The sequence below is a fragment of the Staurois parvus genome, unplaced genomic scaffold (genome assembly GCF_062004578.1).
Source record: "Staurois parvus isolate SC_StPar_1 unplaced genomic scaffold, SC_StPar_1.0 ptg000004l, whole genome shotgun sequence".
Classification (NCBI taxonomy): Eukaryota; Metazoa; Chordata; class Amphibia; order Anura; family Ranidae; genus Staurois; species Staurois parvus.
The window spans coordinates 3630013-3652945 of NW_028317800.1; the positions used below are offsets into that span (position 1 = coordinate 3630013).

Consider the following 22933-nt stretch of genomic DNA (forward strand, 5'->3'; position numbering starts at 1 on the left):
TCATACTGCTTTATCTCTCATCTTCTGTTGCATCGCACAACTCCACCATTGCTTTTTACACTCACAGACCACTTTATTAGGTACACCTTGCTAGTACCAGGTTGGACCCCCTTTTGCCTTCAGAACTGCCTTAATTCTTCATGACATAGATTCAACAAGGTGTTGGAAACATTCTTCGAACCAGTCTGCCCATTCTCCTGTGACCTCTGTCATCAACAAGGTATTTTCGTCCACACAACTGCCGCTCACTGGATATTTTCTCTTTTTTGGACCATTCTCTGTAAACCCTAGAGATGGTTGTGCATGAAAATCCCAGTAGATGAGCAGTTTTTTAAATACTCAGAGCAGCCCATCTTGCACCAACAACCATGCCACGTTCCATGTCATTTAAATCTCCTTTCTTCCCTATTCCAATGCTCAGTTTGGAATTCAGCAAGTCATCTTCATCATGTCTACATGCCTAAATGCATTGAGTTGCTGCCATGTGATTGGTGGATTAGCAATTTGTGTTACCAAACAATTGAACAGGTGGACCTAATAAAGTGGCCAGTGGGTGTATGTCAGATGTATGCTTAGTAATGTTTTGTGTGCTGCATGGAGGGATAATTCTGCCACCCATGTAAATTTGCTTAAAAAAATATCTAATATCTTCTTCAGATTAGCAGAGATAAACTACAAGAGAAATCCTTTTAATATTATTCAGCTATACATATGTGAAAGTATAGCATAAAGTGTAGTAAGCATACACTCACATTCGTACGGTTGCTGGTTACCCATCCTGGGGTCAAGCAACTTATTTAAGCACATGTGGAGAATATGACTATCTCCATGCAGAGGAGTACGGGCTGGCACATGTTCGAGGTACAGTGTTTATTGATTATAAAAAAAGGTTCCAACAACATCAATGCATTTCATGGCACTTTAGTAGTCACTTCATCAGGAAAAGGTCTACAGTACACTTTAATGGCTGGGATTTGTGTGCATTCCTTCAGTTAAGGGAAATACAGTACAGTATACTCTGGACTGGTGGGATCTGTGTACATTCCCTCAGCCCAAAGTATATACTGTACTGTATTGCCCTTGGCTGAAGGAATGCACACAAATCCCAGCCATTAACATTTACTGTACACTTTTTCATGATGAATTGGCCACTAAAGCGCAAAAAAAAAAAATGTTGTAGGACCGGTTCACACCACATGCAGTTCAGTGCATTTTTTTATGCATCAAAAATGCTTGGATAGTAGGTTATATGATTTCCAATGGCATAGATCACACGAGTGCTGTCAGTTCCAGTGCATTCCAGTTCCAGAAAAAAAGTAGAACATGCTGCCTTTTTTCTGCACTGCACTGTACTGGAATGCGGTAAAATGCATCAAAACTGTACGTAAACGCAAGAAAAATACACCAGAATGCACATGTCCTTATTTATAGTGAAGCAAAAAAGAGAAGGGGGGGGAATGCACTGGAATGCATCAAAAACACACCAGAATGCTTCCAAACTCGCATGCAGAAACTCATACAGAACGCATTCAGAGTGCGTTTCTATGGTGTGAACTGGCCCTTACCTGTCTTAATGTTCAATAAATGCAAACCTTCCTGAATAATGCACTTAAAAGCAACTTTTTATTTAACTACTTGCCAACCGCAGATAGCCGAATGATGGCTACACTGCGGCCGGCTAGTTCTGGGAGGGCATCACGATCTCCGTGATCGCTGTGTCCTATGGACACAGCTGATCACGTGATGTGGTAAAAGGCCAGTCACAGCGGCCTTTTACCACATGATCAGCCGTGTCCAATGACACGCTGATCACCGGGAAATGCAATTGCCGGTTCTTGGATGCACTTTCCTCACCTTGTCAGAGCAGGGATCGGCACCGATCATCAGGGCACTGATGATTAGTGCCCTGATGATCGGTGCCCAGCAGCGCCACCCACCAGTTCTGCCCACCTGTGCCCAGCAGTGCCGCCCAGTAGCTCTGCCCACCTGTGCCCCGCAGTGCCACCCACCTGTGCCCACCCACCTGTGCCCATCAGTGCAGCCCAGCAGTGCTGCCAGTCAGTGCCACCAGTCAGTGCCCAGCGGTTGTGCCAGTCAATGCCTAGCAGTGCCGCCAGTCAGTGCCCAGCAGTGATGCCAGTCAGTGCCACCTATCAGTGCTGTCTATCAGTACCCATCATCAGTGCCGCCTATCCATGACACCTCATTAGTGCTGCCTATCAGTGCCGCCTATCCGTGGCACCTCATTAGTGCTGCCTATCAGTGCCGCCTATCAGTGCCCATCAGTGCTGCCTCATCAACGTACATCAGTGAAGGAGAAAAATTACCTGTTTGAAAAATTTTATAATAGAAACAAAGAAACTTTTTTTTTTTCAAATTTTTTGCACACTTTTTGTTTATAGCGCAAAAAGTAAAGCGCCCAGCAGCGATTAAATACCACGAAAAGAAAGCTCTATTTGTGAGAAAAAAATAATAAAAATTTCATATGGGTACAATCTTGCATGACCGCGCAATTGTCAATCAAAGTGCGACAGTGCTGAAAGCTGAAAATTGGCCTGGTAAAGAAGGGGGTATAAGTGCCCTTTAAGCAAGTGGTTAAAGAGCACCTCTGCTGATCACACTTTGGGGTTGATTTACTAAGACTGGTGCAGCTGTGCATGGTAGCCAATCAGCTTCCAATTTCAACTTGTTCAATTAATTTTAGACAATGAATCCTGGAAGCTGATTGGTTTCTATGCAGAGCTGCACCAGATTTTGCACTCTCTGGCTTCAGTAAGTCAGCCCCATTGGTTCCATTTTGAGGCCTCACCCTTTTTCCCAGTATTCACATGCTAGCACCCTCTGCTCCAGTTGTAAGCCTCTGCATTGTACTTTTGGCTAGATCTGTCTGTTGTTTGGACTGCGGGTAATTGTGTCATTTTATGTTGAATACATTCAAGGACACTTTTACAAAGGCAAATGTTTGATGCAAGAGATATTTAGGTGTCAATGAAAGCAGCTTTAGGCTAGGTTCACACCTATGCAGTTTGCGTTTGATCCGTTTCTGTAGTACGCTATGTGTTTTGCTTTTTTTTATTTATTACTTTCTGCAAAATGCATCAAAAATGCATCAAACACGCACTACATGCTTTTCTGCAGCTTCTTCATTGAAGTCTATAGAACCAAAAACGCACCATTGTGCTTTTAACAAAGCCCCTGACCCTTTCCAAAAGATGCAGAAGGTGAAAATGTGGAGATGTGAACCTGTCCCATAGGAAATCATGTTAAATGGACTTATAAGAAAAAAAAAGTGCAGCGCTATAGTGAATAACATGGGTGACGTGAAAAATAATAAAACAATGGTTGACTTGCGTGAGAAAATAATTAGTGCATAATTAACTATATGATATGAACAGTCAATCTCTTATGTATAGTGTCCAAAAATTGTAAATAAATGTGACATCAAGTGATGAGTGAATCCGTGACAATTCTTCCTCCTAAAGCATGTAGGCTCCTCTCTGACGAGTTTCGTGCACACACACGTTATCAAAGGGGTCCCTTTGATAACGTGCTTGTGTACAAAGCGCGTCAGTAGGGGCCTACGCGCTGACCTCATGCCACCACGTCCATAGGATGATCTGGCGGCTATCTTTGTAAGTGGATTACATCTGTTTTTATGCTCCACATGGAGGCTTCTATATTTTAATAAAATTTACTGCACCATAAGCGGTTTTCTTTTGGCTCTTTTTGTGAGCTGTTTCCTTCACGGTTGGGCCATTTTGCTTCTGAGAATTAAGCCACCTTTTTGGGGAACCAACTGTCTCTGTTGAATTAAAGCTGTGCATACCTTTAATCTGTACCTGGATAAGGCTGACCTGCTGGAGGAGTTTTTCTATTTTGAATGTGCATTCATTATATGTTTCTGGTGAGGGCATTAGGAGGAAGAATTGTCACGGATTCACTCATCACTTGATGTCACATTTATTTACAATTTTTGGACACTATACATAAGAAATTGACTGTTCATATCCTATTGTTAATTATGCACTAATTATTTGCTCACCCATTGTTTTTCACATCACCCATGTTCTTCACTATAGCACTGCACTTTCTTTTTATTATATGTTTATGAGGATAAAAGTGGGTTGCCCTTTTTGTGCTAGCAGCTGAGACTTTTTCTCCCTGAGCGCTCACTATATCGTTCTTTTTACATATGTTAAATGGACTGCTGTGCGTTTCTGCAAAACGCATCGGAAAACGCATAGGTGAGAACCTAAACTAAGTCAGTTGTATCTTTCTTTGCCATTTCCGTTTAAATTAGTTTATGTGCTGCTATGTTACAAATCTGCAAACTGTTCAACTAGCTTTCCTAGACCATGGATATTAGAATTGTATGTGTATAGTGAGATCATCACTGTCCTGAGACACAAAAAGGATGTGCAGATGTTTACCACTAAGTGGAGAATCTATTCAAGTTAATAGCTTGTTACTCTCTGCTTTGTAAGGCCACCTGAAAGTGCAGAGCAGTTCATGGAAGATGATCTGCATCAGTTTGCATTAGTTAAGGACTTGTCATGCTTTGTGTAGTTGCCTTTTTACTGTGGATGAATAATAGCTGTGTGTCATAGCCAGCGAATTAGAAGCACAAGCCGGCTAGTGAGACTGACCGCGGGTCATTTGTGATGGCTGCAGTCTGTATTAGTTAATGCCATGCAGCGTATCACATATCTTTACACGGGTGTACAATATGCTAACTGGATTATAAACCGTCTGCATTCTTTACTTTACAAGTTTGAGTTCAGCTTGAATATATTACCACTCTCTTACATTTTGGTTGGGATTAAATATACAGGAGAATAGGGATAAATAGGTAACATCTGTCTGTAAAACGGTTTGCACAGAAATGACAACCTCTTTCAAAACAGGGACCATAAATAAACAGCCTCTTAGTTTAACCAACGTAGAGCCTACATATTGTTGTTCTTTAAAATTAGTGATGCACCAATATATCAGCTGCCAAAAATAGAGTTATCGGCATTTTGGCGATAAAAAAACAGTTCCGATAACGATAACTGACTTCAATGCAAAATTGCGTCCTATTGACTTCAATGCAGAAATGCCCCCTATTGACTTCAATTAACAAACGCCCATAGTTAAGTTTTTTTTTATTTTATATACAGTATATGTCACTTTATTTTCTGTCCAATTTGTGTGTGTTACTTTCAATATGAGTTATTTTTAATATTACTGGATTATTTTTTCTAAATTCATATTCATTTAAATTCATGATAATAATTCATGACAATTACATATATATATATATATATATATATATATATATATAAAATATTTTTTAAAAACTGTCTATTTTGGTTTCGGCTTTTGGCCATATGCATCCTGAATTTTCCGTTTCGATCTCGAATTTTCATTTTGGTACACCACTACTTAAAATATATGATTGGCTGCAGTCTGTCTATAACACAGATACAACTTTTCATGCAATTTGGCCATACAATTTGCATGCAATGATCGGCAATGGAACCGTTCGACAGAGTCACACGGATTTGAAAAGTAGTTCCTGCACTACTTTTGCCGATTTTGGGTGCGACTTGCATAGATATCTGTGCATGAAGTTGCACAGATGTCTGCAAGTCGCACCCAAAGTCGCATTGACATGGGACTTTGAAATTGTGCGACTTCCAGTCGCATACTTTGTTATTCGCATGCAGTGTGAACGAGGCTAAACTGATATTAAAGCTTGTATTGTTTTTTAAATAAAATAATAAACATGTTATACTTACTGGCTTTGCACAGAGCAATCCCAATCCTCCTCTTATGGGGTCTCTTATCGCTTCTGGCTCCTCCTCTTCGGTGAGTTACCCCATAGAAAGCAGCACTTGTGCAGGGTCACTCCTGAGCCACCACGTCTGCATCTTTTGACACAGACACAGTAGTTCAACCCTGCACCCCCCCACGCTTCCTCGTCACAGAATTTGATTGACAATGGCTCCCACTGCTATCCTCGGCCCTGTGAGGAGGGAGGGAGAGAGCAGAGTGCTAGATCGATATTTAGGTAAAAAAACCTTTAGGCTTTAGAACCCCTTTAATACCAGATTCACCAGCAGGTGGTGATGAAAGTGAAATATATTATTGGTACACACAGAGCTGCTGCCTAAAACAGATACTCCTTTAGGTTCCTAATTAGAGATTTCCCTAACATGCAGAGGACTGGTAGTTTTACTGGAATACTCTTTTAGGGAAGAAAAAGAAGTACCAGACATGGGCATATGCAACAAAAATTATATTGTGTTCTCTGTTTTCTTTCGGTTAACCACAATCAGTAAATTAGACCCAGAATCAAACTATTCTCTTGCACTGGTTTGCTGATTGGATCATATACAGAGCTGAGACTGACACAAAGGACTTTAATCATACATAAGTGTTTTCATTCTTTTTTATCCCCTGCAGAACCTAATGACATGATGTGAAAATTACAAGAGGGAAATAGATATAAACTGATCTGTAAATCTTCAAACTTATTGCACTTACATGTGTTCTCTCCCTCAATACAGAATTCTAAAGAGAATCATTTTTCTACCTGGGTTCTATAGAACCCTAGGTTTTCTCCAAGGGTTGTTTGGGTTTCCATGAGCGTTGGCAGATTGATTTCCCACTGCACAGTGGGGGTTATTTACTAAAACATCAAGATGCAAAATGTGGTGCAGCTCTACATAGAAACCAGTCAGCTTCCAGGTTTTATTGTCAAAGCAACAAGCTGAAGTTCAAAGCTGATTAGCTACCATGCACAGCTGCACCAGATTCTGAGTGCACCAGTTTTAGTAAATCTACACTGATGCCTACATAGTTCCAGGAATGACAGTCAGCAAAGTGAAATGGGTTCTTGACCTTTTGGCTAACAGCCACTAACACCAATGATGTTTTAGCTGTTTGCAGGGGGCACATGCTTGCCACAGTTGTCTAAGGTAATAGGACATTCTTTACACTGAACATCAATGTAAGGGGGACTCAATGTCTCCTGTTGACCACTAGTGTGAGGGAGACCTACACTGACTACCAAGGCATTCTTTACACTGACCGACATAAGAGGGCCCTTCTCCACTAACCACCAATGTGAGTGGGCATTTTTCCACTGACCTTCATTGTACCAGAGAATATACACTGACCACCATTTCTCTATTCTTTACTTTCTTTACATTTAATAAAAGCTGCACCACTCCTTGCTCTCTCTTTTATCCTCCAGTGTTCAAGTGGAATTCAGTTTCTTGGACCTTCCAGGACCTTGACCACTCAAATGTTGGTCTTACAGAGAAACTCTGTTATCTGTATTCTGGTATACGAATCTCACTCTGGGTCCTTTTCTCTCATGGTACTTGGTGTCCTTTTCTTCTTTTGTCCATTTCTCCACTGTCCTTCAATGCAGTACTTAGGTCATTGGTTCAAATCCCAACCATGACACCACCTGCGTGGAGTTTTCATGTTCACTCTCATTTGTATGTATTTCCTGTGGGTGCTACAGTTTCTCCCCACACTCCAAAGTCATGCTGGTAGGTTAATTGACTCCTGTCTATATTGGCCCTAGTATGTGTATGTGCAGTATGAAAGTGAGGAAGGGGCCTTAGATTAAAAGCTCTTTGAGGGCAGGGACTGATTTGAATGTACAATATAAGTAAAGTGTCGCATAAAATGTCGGCGATATAAAAATACCGGTCATAATTAATTCTTACTGTATCTACAACTTCCGATTGATACTATTGTACTGTGAGTTGTGAATAGAATCATTTTTAGCAGGGGTTTCCTGAAAATTATTTTAAGGGGTTTTCCATATAACGGTAAAAAAGTATACTACGTAGGTTTACCAAGTGCTTTACGAACATGCCTGAACCTCAAATTCACCTATGCCAGTTTTGGAGACAAATTCTGATGGCTAACGATCTATCTCAGTAGACCTCATTTGAAAAGAAGCTCCTTTAATTGCTCTTTTCAGTATGCATGCATGATTTGGGTCAGTGATTGGAAGTTTTAAAGTAAATAGATCATTGGATGACATGTTCATATTCCACTTTTTCTACTGAGTTTTAAAAAAATTACATTCTGTGTGCCATACATATAATGTATGCATGCATTTTAATTAATCAAAGTTGATATGTATTATTATGAAATAGCACAGGTCTGACATTTTACTGAAAGTAGCTCTTATAACTATATATCTGGCACTAAAATGCAAGCCATACCTAAATATACCACAGCTTTCATTTCTGACAATTTCTATTTTTTCCAAAATCCACTCCCACTCTTTACGCTTAAATAAAGAACACACAGAAAGCCTTACATGCCTATCAGTGCAGTTTGCTGGAATTTCATGCAGAACCACAAATAAACAGGAAAAGCATTAGTAACCACATAAAATGCAAACAGCAAAACAAAAACAAAGACAACAAAAACAGCCATTTAGTCTAAAAATAGTACACTCCAATATCATTATGTATTGTTTGCTTTACTCCACACACCTTTAAAGTGTATGTTAGGGCAAAAGAAAACATTAAGGCCTCATGCACACTGACAATAAATGTTAACTCCCCTAGAAGTCAGCAGCGCTGTGGCCAAAAAAACGCTTGACGCTTGTAAAGTGTGTACCGTGTTTACCCACGTCAAGTGTTTGGGCATTAATTAATTTCCTTGGCCACAATAAATAATTTATTCTGGCAACTGAAATAAATGAACGCTCAGGCGCTAAACGCGCCTAGCATTAACTCGTTTAAGTGTGTCAAGCTTTTTTCAGCCTAAACACTGCTGCTGCAGGACACCCTGGCAGTGTTTTTTTTTTTTTTTGCCACTAAACTCTCTTGCCACAAAATGCTGCTAAAATCCTATGTGTGCATGAAAACATAGGATAACATGCAGCGGGGTTTAGGGGCAGTAAAAAAACAACTGGCTGACACCCCTAGGAGCAGCTGTAAAAACATCCAGTGTGCATGAGTCCTAAATTTGATTTACTAAAGGCAAATAGACTTTCACTTTGCAAGTGCAGTTGCTCCAGAGCTTGACAACTGAGGAGAAGTTCTGATGACATCCATCATCCAATCATGTGTAAGCAAAAATGCTGTTTTTTATTTTCCTTGCATATGATTGGGTATTCTTTGCAACTGCAAGGCTATTTGCCTTTAATAAATCAACCCTATGTTTGGTACATCTCTGCAATACATGCAAAATTCCCAATGTTTTATTGTTTTAAAAATGCAATAGGTACAAAACAAATACTTGTCAATCTTGCAAAACATTCAATGTGCTCCTAACTCCTAAAAGTTTAGCAGTGTCTTTGCTGAAGTGTTGTTAACTCTTCTGTCTAAACTACAGAATGCTTCCTGTCCTCCAACCCTCTCTACCCTACGCCACGTGCATACATTGATTTCTTTCCCAGCAATAAAATGCCTCTGCCGTGACTTACCCACTGTGTGTAGCGAAAGGGCTCCTGGGAGATGTAGTTCTGGGGGATGCCCATGTCCATAAAACTGAGCATCTCATCACCTGTCCTGAAGAATTTTAAAAGCTTGGTGATGATGTCATAGGGAGTAATACAAGTTTCTCGTTCAAGGAGAAATGGAAACGAAAAAAAAATACTGGGGCATGCTTTGTAGGGTACAAGGTTAGTAAATTTGGGTAATGCCTGGGCATACACTGTACATTTTTTAATTATTTTGGATTTATTTACATGAATTTAATCTGGGTTTATGGAGTTTGCTTGGTTAGGATAGGAGCTCTGGGAAGATTCTAAATTCTACTTGTGGCCACATCAGGGAAATTTCACCTCACTAGATACCCATTATAACTTGACAGAGGGATCTAACCTTCCTTCCCCGTTTTGCTGAAAAAGTGTATTGCACAGTTTGCCCTTTTCACAAGGGCACTATCGGGCAGCAAAACCAGGCAGTTGAGGCACTTTTTAACACTCCTCAGCCACTTGCCAAAACCAGTCAATAGCCGCTAGACAGCCCTATACTAGACATGTGCACACAAGAAATTTTAGTTTCGTTTTGTTTCGAATGTACTCGTTCATTGAAGAATTTTGTTTCATGATATTCGTTGTGTTTGTATTTCGTTATATTCGGCATTCGTTTCATATATTTGTTGGTCTGGTTAGATTTCAAATATGTTGCAGTTTTTTTGGCAGATTGCTATATATTTCGGATGGATTCGATATTCATATATCAGAACTATTTGGAAAGATTAAATATTTTTGGATGTAACAGAATAAATAATGCTAAAGTTGTCAAACCTAAGAATTGCAGTAGACCATGGAACTGGACTGACTGTGAGAATTACAAAATCAATTTAAATCACAAATTTACTTGAATTAGAATTATCCAACAAATGTGAAAATTGTATTAATTTCCCCATGGGCCTGAACTACTTTTGAATCATGTGACAGCATCCGAATGAAACAAATGCATTTATTAACTCCATTATAACTTTTTTCAAATTCGTTGACATTTGTTACTATGTCCATTCGGAGATTTGTATATATCCGAGTCTCCAAAAATCTAATTTTTGGATGAAAATCAATTCATTACAAAACAAAATGCACATGTCTACCCCATACACACTGAAACTGTGCTTTATGGTGCAGCAAAAAAAGGGACATGTTGCAGCTGACAGGTGATACCCTGTGTCTTAGTGCCTAATGGAGGTGAATAGGGCTGTGGCGCAACCGAGTCCAATGAACACAATTTTTGTTCTTTTTGTTTATTTCTATTTAAATTTTTGTTTTATTTGTTAGTTATGGTGCATTGTAGAGGGATTTCCATTTCCATTCGCCAGCTGCCCACGGGCGAGTTGCTCCTACCGAAGCGATCCACCACAGATCATTAGTCAGCAGCTAGGCCCATGTGAAAGAGGCTTAAGACTGCATGGGGTAGCTTCACTAAAACTGGTGCACTCAGAAACTGGTGCAGCTGTGTATGGTAGCCAGTCAACTTCTAACTTCAGCTTGTTCAATTAAGATTTGGCAATAAAACCTGGAAGCTGATTGATTTCTATGTAAAGCTGCACCAGATTTTGCACTCTCCAGCTTTAGTAAATAACTCCTCCATGTGTATGTGCAGTGTGTAGAAGAAACAATTTTGAGAGGATCCTAAAACTCTTTAGATTTCTGGTAATATTTTGTAAGGTACACATCAAACAGTTTTGTGGCAGCTTTTATGGTTAGATGATCATTGGGCAATTTTATAAAAGACAAGTATAAACACATTTTTTTTCTGGGAAGCAGGTTTGGATGAAGTAGGGAAGGACTACAGCAACCACTGTTGGGTCTTTATTGCGTCTGTTCTGGAGGAAGTTACGGTTTGTCCCGACGTTGTTACAACAGAAACAGAAATCCAGGAATTTTAGTTGTCACCATTGGTGATGCAAATCTTCCAATAGGACACTTGTTCCAGTGACGACTAATAAAGAAGTTCCACTTACATCCCTTCCTCTGACATCCTGCTTTGCCTTCAGGACAGGAAGCAAAGGGAAGTCTCCCCAATAGGACACAGACAGCAAATAAATAACTGACAGAGATTGGTGTTATTGGGAGTTATGAAAGATATTGTGACCACCAGGTATTTGAAATTGTTTTGTTCTTTGCACCTTATGCACGTAGGGAACTACTGTTAGGATGGAAGCAATCTGCTCCACCCATGGTACATAGTTGGAAATCTGCAGTGAACGCAGTACTGATGCTTTATGAGTTGACATATGAGAGTAGAAACTGTCCAAAATTTGACAAAATATGGTCAGCCTGGATTTATGCATATGGTTCAGATATATCTGATGAGATCCTGGTTTCCCTCCCCCCCCCAACAAGAGGGGTGCTGGTCTCCTTCTCCTCCTCTTCTTTCTTCTCTCCCTCCCCCTCCCCCCTTGGGATTTCTTTCCATAGCCCTCTTACCCTACCTCCTCCCTATCTTGTTTCCTTCTCCTCGTACTCCCCCCCCCCCCTTGATTTCCTTATCCCTCCCATTTTTATTTCTATTTTCCCCCTCCTGCCATTGCACATTGGTGGAGAATACTTTTCTACCATTTTGGACACTATCACTCTGCAGGGCACTACTGGGGCACGTGTCATTTTGGGAGGGTCTAGATGGATGCTGAAAGCGTTGATTTTGGTATACTCCTTAAGTGTCTTTTCTTATTTTTATAGTATACTTGGTATTTTTAATCTTTCTGATTTCTGTTCTTTATGGGGAGAATATGTATGACCTGATGTATCTTTCTTTGACACTTATATATAGCCTACTTGAGATTACTCAAATGTACGATACCAACTGTGATGCATTTGTTAATCTGCGCATTATATATAATAAACATTCTTCTGTTAAAATAAATAAATAAGTAAATAACTGACAGAGGTTTTAACCCTTCCCTACTTTATGCAAAACTGAGGGAAAAAAGGTTTGAACATACCCTGGCATGTCTTTTCTAGCAAGGAATAGTTTAAAGACATATGGTATGTTAATGTCTGTATCATACATGTGATGCCTTATGTAAATCCATTCTGTAGGTTTGTTACTATCCACACGTTCTTAGTGAAAACTAATATATGTTTTCTATTTCGTTGTGTGCGTATTAGTTTTAAGTTGGCCGGACTCGGAGATGTGCTTCTGATCGAATGAAGATAAATATTTCTAGAGGCTCTTTTGGATAGGTAAACGCAGCACACTTATTTTTATAGACTCAAAATACAGCAAGCTGATTCGTGCCCAATTCAAACAGGGAACCAGCTGGATCCCTTATCATGATGGCTTTCCATTGTGGGATCATGTTACTGTGGAATTGTTTTTCCTGCACTGCGCACCGTATTAAGCTCAGTCTCTGACAAGCGCCACAAAGTCAACAAACAGCAATGTGACACAGAGGACGCTCACTCGCCTTTGTCCCTTTTTCATTTAGTAATGTTTAAGTTTCCTTCCATGTGTATTCATTTTTCTGCTTGATGTTGGAAGAGGTTTTGCCATGAGCAGGAAACAACACTTTTGGCTCTGATCACTTTACAGCTGCTGTTAAAATACATCAGCAGTAAAAATCCCTGGACATTCAATCAGGTTGCAGAGAAAAAAAATCGAAGGTTCGTGTTCATCCTGTTTATTAGTAAATTGGCATATGTGATATTCTTACAGTAAGTATTACCATTGATAAATGTATAAAAAGCCAACTGTTCATTCATCATAGAAATACAAAAAAGAGATTTCTGGTAATACAATGCACCTTTTTATGATTCTCCTGTGCCTATTTTAGATACATATGTGTATTAAACTTTTTATTTCATTTGGCTCCTGTGCTTTCTCAGCATGTGATAGCATGCCGCATGACAGTAATATTCTGATGGCTAGTTACTATGTACTTACCTCATCCTTCCTGAAAAGGCACTAAATGTCTACAACTTAAAGGAAAAAAAGTAGAGGTGTGACCCGTGTCCAAGAAATATGTTCCATATGTCATTATCCTTGAGAAAATTACACATTTAAATGATAATTACAGTCAGCAACTCTACTGATCCTTTTCAAAAATACTTCTATTGAACCCCATAAAGCATGAAGGCCTTCCAGCTGCCAACTAAACGGTGTATAAAGTCTCTTCATATCAACCCTATCCAGTAAGGCCAAGAGCAATGCACAAAATGCAGAAACCCATAACAGCCAGTAAGAGTCATTACCTTGTCATTGATAATACCTTTTCTCCATGATGGCACCTATCTGGAGATCATCTTCTTACACATAAAGGGACAGGGAGAATGAAATGTATTCGCAATACCCCCAGATCTATTTCTCTAAGTTCCTCAGGAAATGCTGATTACCTCATTTACATTCTGAGCTTCTGGAAAAGGAATTATAGGTATTAATTCTCTCCTTTCATAACAGCTCCTGGTTTCACTTGATGGAACTTTTTCAGGTTGTGTTTTTCCCACATGGGAAATGTATACATATGCAATGTGTCTATGCAAACATCCCATCATTAATTGCAGACGTTTGTGGGGAAGGAGCATGGCTACCATCCAGATATGAAGATTTGTCTTTGAACAGATGAGACTTCTAGAGCCTGTAAAACGAGAACCAGGAGATAGTTTATACGTACTATTTGAAATGTTTAATGACCATCTTAAGGTGGAGATGCACTAGAAGAATTTTGTTCGAAAACCTTAGTTTCAGGAACATTTGGTTAATTTTCTAATGGTTAGTGGGGTCAAATTGGAATTTCTTTTCAACAGTGACAAGAAAGTTTGTTGGAGCAGGATAGACATTTCTTTTTTTATAAATAACAAATTTCCAATAGTGAATGTCTATTTTGTCTAGGAAATGATTTCAAAATCAAAAGTTTAAAGCAAACACATTTGTAAATTGATTTTCTTCCCTTGCGTAGTGTCTTTTTTTTTCTGGAAATGTAGCTTTTAGAGTCCTCTTCACCCTCTTCTTGTAGCTATGACCATAATAACTGCTGCTGTCTATTACCATGGCATCAGCTGGTCTTCCAGGTTGCCCTATATCATCCAGGCTTGCTTATCAGCAGCATGGTCATCACTGACACTTCTCTGTAGTCCCCAGCACTACAAGTAGGTTCTATTGTTTAGTTATTACAGGTATTTGAGACAATTTACACAGCTCTGTCCATTCACATTAGTCCCAGCCTTCAAGGAGCTTATATTCAGGTCCCTATCTCACTTGCATACAAACTCACGCACACATACTAGGGGCCAATAAGCTTACTAACATACAATGATGGACCAGAAAGTATCCAGCTATGTAATATGAAAAATAGAGACATTTATTGAAGAATATACAAGAAACATTGTACATAAGATAATGACACCTCATTCCCCTTCAAAGTAGGCACCTTGGGACCTCACAAAATCGCTAACACAGTATTTTTCGGAATCCCCGGATCCACTTTTAGTTCTCTCATTGTCAGTCGCTGATCTTTTTTTATTGCAGCACATTCAATATCCTCAGGTGTTCAGCTTGTTGCAGGCCTTCTAGAACGTAGATCACTTTCAACAGTTTATGACTATGTTTGAAGCACTTTTGTTTGTGCTTTGCTCATTGCATTATCCCCAAAAGCCTTCTGAATCATCCAAATAGTTTCCATGAAGGAAAGTTCAAGCTGAATGCAAAATTTGATGCAGCTTCATTGCACAATCATTTTGAATGCGATAGTTACACTGTACGCATGCTCACTCAAAGAAGTCTAACATCCCCACTGCCTAGTAGAGTGAAGTCATTGTTCACGCATGCACATTCCAGTCCGCTCTCCTTGGCTGTCAGGTTACATCGATGTCACGCAAACCATTTTTGTTATATTAACAATGGCCGGGCTTTTTTTGGACAGACCTTGTATTTTTGAAGTGTGAGAGGAATCCTACATAAGTCCAGGGAGAACATGCAACCTCTATTCAAACAATGTGCTGACCAGGTTTCAACCCAAGGAAGCTAATGTTGCAAGTCCAAAATGCTAACCACTAAGCCACTGTGCTGCCCATCATGCCAAGAGAGTCAATAGGCATTTTCAGCAGCAGTTTGAGTATTGCTCACTCTTTGCAGAAGACTGCCGACCCAAATAATTCAAAATCTAATATCACCAGCTTGTGACTTTCAGGTGCAGCTCCTCCCACCAGATATGGCTTACAGTGAAGAACAACGCTTTCTGCAGGTCACATTAAACCAAATTTCGAGGCATTGTTAAGAAGCAGTCTATAATAATTTCCTTAAGAATTTGCTTTATCATGGCACAGCAGGCCAGGGGGTAATACAGGCAAATAAGATACATGATCTTTCTGCACAAGAAATATCTATGTGAGAAGCCAAATATATCACAAAACCAGCAGCATAAGACCAGCCAGGAAACCTAATTAAAGTATAGTTTTTTTTACCTCTTACTTGATGCTGCTTTGCTATGTGGATTATATTATGTTATTAACTGTATAAGTCACTTTTTAATTAAATTGCACTTGCAGAAATATGCTGACAATATTCTAATGATACAGAATCTACTACAACTAGCAATACATAACCTTACTGCATTCATACAAATAATATTGCTGCTGATTACAAGAGGCATCTCTTCAGTCAGCAACTTGCTGAACTTAGCTTTTTGTATGCTTTTTTATAATCATTACATTTTCTTTCTCCCTTTTGTGTTGCAGGTTCTGTCTGGTGCTCACCAATCAACCACATACAAGTAAGTTTCTTTTCTTTTTATTTAATTATTTCATTGACATATTAATATTATGGTAATAGAATAAACCCCAAAGTTCAATCTGAATTTAGAATGTAATATTATTATTATATTATTATTATACAGTGTTTATATAGCACCAAAGGGTTTGCTCAGCGCTGTACATTAGCGTGGGGGACAGAACATGAGACAAAACAGTACAATACAATACACGAGGGGTTTGAGGGCCCTGCTCTTTCGAGCTTACAATCTAGGAGGGAGGGGATAGTGGTAGAGGAGGAAGTGGCTGTGGGGGATGGAGTGGTAGGAGGAGTGGAGGAGATCAGCTGTTAGGTGAGGGTGGGGTAGGCTTCCCTGAAGAGATGGGTTTTTAGGGTGCGCCTGAAGGTGAGGAGGGTAGGTGACAGTCTGATGGATTGGGGTAGGGAGTTCCAGAGGATGGGGGAAGTCCTGGAGAAGTCCTGCAGTCAAGCATGGGAGGAGGAGTCTAGGGAGCTGGAGAGTAGGAGGTCCTGTGAGGAGTGAAGGGCACGGGTAGGGTGGTATTTGGGTATCAGGTCTGTTAGGTAGTTTGGGGCAGCGTTGTGAATGGCTTTGTATGTCAGAGTTAGTAGTTTGAATTTAATGTGTTGGGCAATCGGGAGCCAGTGAAGGGATTGGCAGAGGGGGTGGCAGAAGTGGAGCGGTTGGTGAGGTGGATGAGTCTAGCCGCTGAGTTCAGGATAGACTGGAGTTGGGATAGCATTTGTTTGGGTAGGCCAGTGAGAAGGGAGTTGCAGTAGTCCAGGCGTGAGATAATGAGGGAGGGAGCGTACAAGTTGTTTAGTAGTGTCTGGGGTGAGGAACGTACGTATCTTGGAGATGTTGCGAAGGTGGAGCCTGCATGACTTTGATAGTGATTGGACATGAGGTTGGAAGGAAAGGTTTGAGTCCAGGGTGACACCCAGGACTTTGGCGTGTGGGGTGGGATTGATGGTGGCGTTGCTAGTCGTGATGGAGAGGATGGGGGGGGCGCGGGCTGGGGGGAAAATTAGGAGCTCGGTTTTCGACAGGTTTAACTTGAGGAAATGGAGCGACATCCAGTCTGATATGTTGTTCAGGAGGTGGGCGATGCGGGCGGAGAGTGAGGGGGTGAGTTGAGGGGTGGAGAGGTGAATTTGTGTGTCGTCGGCATAGAGGTGATAGTTGAAGCCGTGGGAATGTATCAGTTTGCCAAGGGAGGAGGTGTAGATACAGAAGAAGAGGGGTCCGAGGACAGAGCCTTGGGGGACACCGACAGAGAGGGGGAGGTGGTAGCGTTATAGGTAACGCTGAAGGAGCGTTGGGATAGGTAGGAGGAGAACCAGGAGAGAGCAGCATCCCTGATGCCAAAGGAGTGCAGTTTAGTAAGGAGGAGGGGGTGGTCGACTGTGTCGAATGGCCGCGGAGAGGTCGAGGAGCAGGAGGACTGAGTAGTGGCCAATAGCTTTGGCGGTTCGCAGGTCGTTAGTGATTTTAAGTAGGGCAGTTTCGGTGGAGTGTAGGGGACGGAAGCCAGACTGTAGTGGATCAAGGAGGTTGTTATCAGTGAGGTGGGCGCTTAGGCGTTTGTAGGCTAAGCGCTCAAGGAGCTTGGAAGTGAATGGCAGCAGGGAGATGGGTCTAAGATTGTTTAGGTCCGTGGAGTCAAGGGAGGGTTTTTTGAGTATGGGGGTGATGTGTGCGTGCTTTAGGGGGGAGGGAAATGCGCCAGTATGATTGGTTAAGTAAAGTGGTAATGGTTAAGCAAAGTAATGTTACCATTACCTTATTCACTAATTATGCTTTCCTACTAATGGTTAGCCAACAGCTAGCTAACAAAACCAACAGAAGGAGCGTTGTGTTTCATTCCAAAACTGAATTTACTTTTGTGAATAGTTCTGTAAAACTGCAATACAATCACATAAACTGAAGTTACAATATGCTTGTACAAATGTCTCTTACAAATGCATACAATGAACACATTTCTTACAAACAGCTACCTACACATCGCATTAAATATATTGAGATGTGATCTAGATATGTATGTGAACTTTCACAAACACAATGAATGAACTTAAAGGCATATGTGTATCAAAGGGAGGAAGGAGGCCTTCACTGCTGTGTTACTCTGGAAGCTTAAATGGCTCTGGACTGATGTGTGAGTGAAACTTCCTGTTTCCCGTTTCAGAAAAAGAATAGACTACAATTGCAGTGAATGCCCAATAGATGGCTCCCTACGCAACACAATGATGAGAATACAGAACACTAACTAACATTCAATTTGCATAGGTAATATTAACTAATGTTTTAATAAATCAATGTTTTTGAATATTGATGGTTATTTAAACAGTTGTGTAACGATCTTGATAGGTGGATAGGGGTGTATCGTGCTATGCATTTTGTAACGGGTGTGTAGCTAGTGTGCATAGTTGTTGTTTTTGTACAGAGTGTGCAGTTAGTTGAAACTGGGCTCAGATGCTGACCAGGAGCACATCTGTAACATGACAAGGTGAGCCCTTGCCTCAGGCAGTGCTGTGAAATCAAATAACAGGAATAGCAGATGCAAAGCATCTTGCATGTTGCTTGAGCTTCATTAATTCAAAGGTAAAAAGACACTAATGAAAAGAGAAACTCTCAGTGCTGCCATTCACCTCCCTCACTGGTTCTTTTTTATTCTACTGTTTATATGATTTTGTATTTAAAACATTTTCTTCTGTAAATCTGCTCATGTGTATGGGATACCTAAGCTCGCAGCAGATAACAGGTTACAGCTTCTGCCATATAACAAGGTTATGCCAAACTGGGCAGAAGGGGCAAGAGTCCAAAGGCCAGATGTGGCAGTAAAGTAGAGGATGGGGTGCATTAAAAACAGAGTTAAGTCCTGTAATCACTGCTGTCCAAACTAATGTAGGCCTGTTACCTCTAATAGGTGCATCTTGCATAATTCATGCATTTTATTACTATACACTTGCTGGGCATCACAGCTTGCCTACTTGATTACATTATTGGAGATGATTTATTACCGTATTATTGGACCTGTCCAATATTCCTGAAGGTAATCCACAAGGCTGATTTATTGCATATATAATTAACATTGACATTGGTAATGATACCTTTTTTGTGTTTGGGTTATGCAATATACTGTATTGAAGGAATTTGGTCACTTATTTAGGGTGTTTAAATGGTTGTAAACTTCTGAAATGAAAAATTATGAAAGCATATTTTTGTATAGTTTCTACTTGGCTCAATCCAAACCACTTTGTGTGATTTCTGTCTGCTCTGTCATTCTTCTGCTAGTCTTTGCAGACATCAGACAACCCCAGGAGGTGGCCCCACCCCCTTCCAACACTGCAGGTGATTGACAGCCTCAGCTGTACATGTTTCCCTATAAGATTGTATAAAGGGGGATGCATCCATTCCCAAAAATCAGGTCTCAGATAGATGAGGCCTGTCTATTTTTATCTTTTTGAAAAAAATTAAACTGGAATGAAACTATCCTAACTTGTGTTTGATTGAGCTTTTAAATGCAGGTCAATTACACTGAAATAACACAAGCCCTTAAACATTATTGAGGAAAGTTGAAAAATGGACCTGTAAGATTATTTTATTGGTATTGCTATCCTGGAGTATTGATGTTGATGTAAATAATCTGATTTCCCTGGCAGTCAGCTCTACAGGCTTGTAGTATAATGTTAACAGAGGTCCAGATTCAACTTTATTCAAATAAAACTGAGGGGGACAATCAAAAAATTATCCAGCAGGTTTTGGGGGATCCAAAATGCCTCCTTCATCAGGGCTTCATTGGAAGCAATGTGATTAGATTAGAATTGTTTTTTTTAATTGCCAAAACAGCTGCTGACAAAGCCTCAGCTTATAATTACACTGGAAGAAATGATATCAAAGGAGCAGTTTATTTCTAGTCTGATCAAATTGTTTTCAATCAAGTCCTGATGAAGGGGATGTTTTTGGACCCCGGAAATGTGTTTGATCTTCTGAGGATTATCCGCCTGACGTTTATTGGAATAAAGTTGTACCTGGACCCCTTAGCAATGTTGTGTCACTTCAGTTTCCATTTTTGTTACCTTGAGCCATACTGGCTTAAGGTTTATTACTAATATACTAATAGCATATTATTACATATTACTTGCTATTGTTGCTAGTGTGCAGTTAGGAATGAAAGGCAACTGGATGTATAGATATATTGTTATTATGCCACCTATTACCACTACCACTAACATGTGACATGGTTAGGTATCATCTTTGAGTTACTAATATTTATATTACTGAGCATCGCTACATCTGACTTATTACTGTTACTCCTTCATAGTTTGCTTCCATTCACTCATAAGGCTCACAGGTGCTGGTAAAGCACCTTTGTATACAAAGCATAGAAGCTGGCAGTGAGGTATAAAGTAGAACTAAAGGTAAAACGTTTTATTCATTTTGGATAGAGTAAGGGAGGGTATGACCCTGTCCGTTTTTTGCCATCTGTGTCTTATTGGGGAGATTTTCCTTCATTTCTTGTCCAATAACCACAATAGGAAGTGAGGAGAAATTCTTCCAAAGCAAGGGAATCCCTGCTCATCACCAGGTCACCAGACCTAGTGTCCCCATTGGAAGATTCTCCCTCCATTCCTGTTATGGGGTCAACCCAAATTTTAAGATTTTCTCTCACTTTCACTCTCAGCAATAAAAGCCAGACAGATGTTCTAATTCCTCTTCACGCTATGCAAAACTTAACAAAAGTTATAATTCCAGGCAGATATTAGAGGCACAAATTACTGCAGCTATGTAATCATTAATATATCATTACCAGGGGCGGACTGACCATTTGGAAACCCAGGCACTGCCCAAGGGCTTGGGGTCAGTAGGAGGCCCCATGAGATGGCCCTGGTACCTTTTTCATAGGCTTTTTTGAGTTTGGGCAAGGCCACAGGGGCCCCATGATCCCCTATTGCCCGGGGGCCCCATGAGTTGTCAATCTGTCCCTGATCATTACATGCATATTTTTTAAATGCAAGCAGTGTAAGTATTTGAATGGGAACTGGTATTAGCCTCTTGCACACCCTGTACAGCACAGCATAACCCAGAGAGGGAAGGGAGAAGCAGCAAAAGGGGCCAATCGGACGTGTTGCAGTGCAAGAATTATTCTGATAGAAAGATGAGATTACCAGTGTGCTGTTTTTCCTTTCATTGTCCAGTCACAGTGAACCTTGCTGGAGAGGATTTTGTTGTATGGATAAAGTATGTAAATCTGGGGACTAGATGGACAGAAATACAAACCCTTTACTTGAAGTTCAGCTTTAATCCAACTTCCAGTAACTAATTTCTGCTCTGGTGCCTTGCAATGAATTAAATTAGAAATAGCGCAAACAGCCAAATGTTGTACCCAGCATAAGAAAATGCTAGGTATTGTGTTCTGTACGGCTGTAAACTGCATGCATTATGTATAAGTCCGAATTTATTTTCTTTTACGGGTTAGCAACATTTTACTTGGGAATTTGGCACCTTTTAAAAAAACTTTGCATGCTTTAAAGAAATTACAGCTTATCCAACCTATGTAGCCTATGGCCTCAAAACACATTTTATTGCTAATTAGTAGATGAACATAAGGGAAAAATGTACCTTTTAATATAAATATGTAAGGGACATTTTAATGACACATTAAATGAGCAGGCACACCATAAATGCCACGATAACTTTAATGCATGTTGAAAAATATTTATTTTGTCTGGTATGTGAGACATTACTGGGTAAAATAAATACTCTTAACTTCATGACTTTATCTTGTAAAGTTATTTATGGTGTGCCGTGGTCTTTCATATGCAGTAAGGCTGCAGGACTTTAGGTCCCTGTTTGTTTGCATTGCACCCAAATGTTCCTTTGAAGATCCCTTTCCATTTAATAGCTGTTTTTACATTTTGAATTAATTACCTTGGGCCACAATTTTCTGCATGCACATTTGTTATACACCAATGCTTGCACTGACCCTGTCACTGAGCAGCCATTGAAATACCAAAAAAGGGGTAAACTCTGAGCATGATGTATTATCCGTTATTAACCTTAGGATTTAATATTATACATACATCCTCTTGTAGTTTATTCTGTTTATAAGTATCTGTCTTCTCTGTGCCCCAAAGGTTTTTCAGGGTTATGCCAACACAAAGGATTGCCTCAGGCCAATGCTCCATATACCTTAATGTAATTTCTATTGCTTTGCCTGCTTCTTAGGTCAGCAAAAAGCCAAATGCCGCTGTAGGTGTTGTGAAAACAAAATGCTAGTCCTCCATGCCCGCTAATATATAGTAGTCCCAATCCAACATACTTTTAATTATCTATTTGTGGGTAATGTAAATCTAAAATACCATTTTCTGGTCTACGTGTATAGGTCAAGCGATTCTGATCAGAAGGCAAATTGATTTTTTGGTACTTGAGAAGAATTGCCACTCACCAGGAAAATGAGAAAGTAACTTATTTATTTATTTATTTATTTCATATCTGAAAAACTTTATGTATGTCAGAATAAAAGTTATTTGTGTTTAATCAGTTTTATTGAGTTTTAAAATTTTCACAAGAAAACAAGACAATAGAGATAGAACAGAAAGAATGCACTTTCCACCATCGGTACATTACAGGAAATATAAAGAGAATAATGGTGCAAAAAAAATTAGAGAAAACCAGAACAGCACTCTATAACACCTAGGGAGTGTATACAAAGCTGTCACAACCA

At 39.9% G+C, this 22933-nt stretch overlaps 1 protein-coding gene across 4 annotated transcripts in view; it reads left to right on the top strand.

Annotated features, from left to right (window-relative positions):
- The window catches only part of SNCAIP (synuclein alpha interacting protein), a 349013-nt gene that overhangs the window by 72331 nt on the left and 253749 nt on the right, over positions 1–22933 (top strand). For 3 of the 4 annotated variants that reach the window (XM_089674735.1, XM_089674440.1, XM_089674749.1), the window contains exons 2-3: positions 16172–16206; positions 18392–18492. The gene's annotated coding sequence lies outside the window, so the exon portion shown is untranslated. The remainder of the gene's footprint in view (positions 1–16171; positions 16207–18391; positions 18493–22933) is intronic. The other variant, XM_089674517.1, reaches the window with a different exon arrangement.